Source organism: Octopus bimaculoides, chromosome 2 (genome assembly GCF_001194135.2).
Source record: "Octopus bimaculoides isolate UCB-OBI-ISO-001 chromosome 2, ASM119413v2, whole genome shotgun sequence".
In the NCBI taxonomy this organism is placed as follows: Eukaryota; Metazoa; Mollusca; class Cephalopoda; order Octopoda; family Octopodidae; genus Octopus; species Octopus bimaculoides.
In genome coordinates, this window is record NC_068982.1 from 75,872,225 (window position 1) to 75,874,724 (window position 2,500).

The window sequence follows — 2,500 nt, forward strand, 5'->3', positions numbered from 1 at the left end:
ATATATATATATATATATATATATATATATATATATATATATATACTAGCAAATGCACCCGTCCTTTTGATGATTTAAGTTGCTTTGGTGGCATTTTTTTCACCAAATAATTGAACTACTGAGAAGGTTTATAAGTAGAATGGCAATCTATGTTTCCGATTAATCTTGGAACAGAAAATCAAACTGAAGGCTGGTTATTGTGGAGGTTGTTGCACTTTAATGATCATAGAGCATATAAGTTTGCAAGCAATGCAAAGTAGAGTTACTGAAGTATTTTGGGAGTAGATTACTGATAATGGCTATAAAATATAGTTGTTTTACATGAAAGCAAAATTTCTTGTCAGAAACAGCCACATAAAGATGTTGAAACTTCCCTTCTGTGAGTTTATTTTATTCAACAGCAAAGGGAGCTATTTTTCAGAGATATAAGCTAACAAAAGTCCCTTTATTCTGTCTTCTTACATAGCCTGCGCATAAACTAACAGTGAATGCCACATAAAGTTAAATTGGTATGGAGCTTTCTGAAAAATATGTATAGCTTTTGCTAGTGGAAGCAAAACATCTTATTTAAAGGTTGATTCTTTGGGACAAATCATATGTGATTGTTTAAAAAAAGGCTAGAATGACAATGCTAAATGTATTTGAAACAATGGACAACAGTCAAAATATCAAAATGGATGGGTAAATAAGCATCCTGAAAGTGAAACAATGCATTGGTAGGTAAACAAAAGTATCAACAAATAGAAGAAATGGAAGGGAACATCAACTTTCAAGTAACTCAGAATAGGTAAAGGTAAACTTGCCAAAGTTTTATGCAGTTATAAGAAATTGGATGAGATATGACGGCTCGGCCATCTCTCCCCAGTTCTTATGTTAATCATTAAATCCAGAAATACAACAACACGAGGGATAACGGTAACAACAGATCAGTAATTTATTCTAGGTTGGTGTAGAGCCGTTTCGTTCCTGGGTGAACAGGCATGCCGCTAGAATACCAAAGAAGCTTCGACCACATGTCGGGGTCGAGTTGAGACATACGTGTTGTCACCACTGCTGCTGGATGGAAAAGAGGTCGGACGCTATTGCTTTCTCTCCACCTGTTGCATTGCGCATGCGTGCTCAGGTACTTCCGCTGATGGCAAGTCCCTTGCACATGCGCAATGGCACTTCCCAAGATGGCGGCCAAATGGTGGCCAAATGCACCACTACACAGTTTAAATATGGAGATTAAGATTGTTTGGTATTGGATATTCATCGCGCACAGTGTCCTAGTCAATTTAATCACCATCACAGGTGGACAGTCGAAATAAATAAATAGACAAAATCCTTTAACTTTTATAAAAAGGTTAAAAAAGCATGGAAGACCCAACATACAAAAAAAAAACTATGTCCATTTACATGGGAGCTCTGGGAAAAATGTTATATAACCATCCTTAGGACGTAAATAATCTGTGTGTGAAGTCTGGTGAAAATCAGTTCAGAATTATGGAAATGTATGCGTTAATCATTATACTCACACATACTGCGATTTACATATACTAGATGATCATGAGTGCAACACCCTAACCACTAAGCTATGTACCCCACATGCATGCACACATGCACACATGCACACACACATATATGTAAGCATGCGTGCACACATACACACATACATGTATGCATGCATGCACACATACACACAAAAGCATGCATGCACACACACACACACGACCTGGCTTTTTTCAGCAGATTCTATCTTACAAATCAACACTCAAAGCTTTAACTGCCCTGGGGAAATAGTAGATAACACTTGCTCCAGGTGCCATGCAATGGAATTGAACCTTAAACAACATGGTTGGGAAGTTAGAAATTTTCACTAATGTCCCATCAACCCATTGAGTTACTGAACATTATTATTTTACAATTTTTTTTTTTTTTTTTTTTGCAGTTATTTCATGGTGTTCTTAGATCATTTAACCTCATCCATTTCATCTTATCTGTATGAAAAATTGGTACCAAAATGACCTAGAGAAGAATAGACTTTGTTATGTTCTGAAACAACCTAAATATTTTCTCATCAGAGGTAAACCCCTCACCCATTATCTTCAGCAACAACAACAACAACCTAAAAGGTTAGGGATAAATCACGTATAGTTTTCTCTGCTATTACTGTTGTTTGTTGATGTTGTTGTTGTTGTTGCTGTTGTTGTTAATGTGGTAGTTGTTGTTGTTATTATGGTATATTAATACTGAGTAAACTATGTAACCTATGTAACACACGGGAGATGTGAAGGCATCCCACCCAGAGCACCAAATAGCTTCCATTTCAAAAGCATGAGTTAATCACATATATCAGTTAATATATGCAAACCTGGAAAGTCTATAATACAGAATAAGAAATGGTTGAAAAGTTCTGGGCCTCACAAACAACTCTTACTCTTCTCTTTCTCTATTATATTCTTACCCTTGCATCCATCCCTCAAGTATCTTCACCATCACCCTTTCCCCTTTATGAACA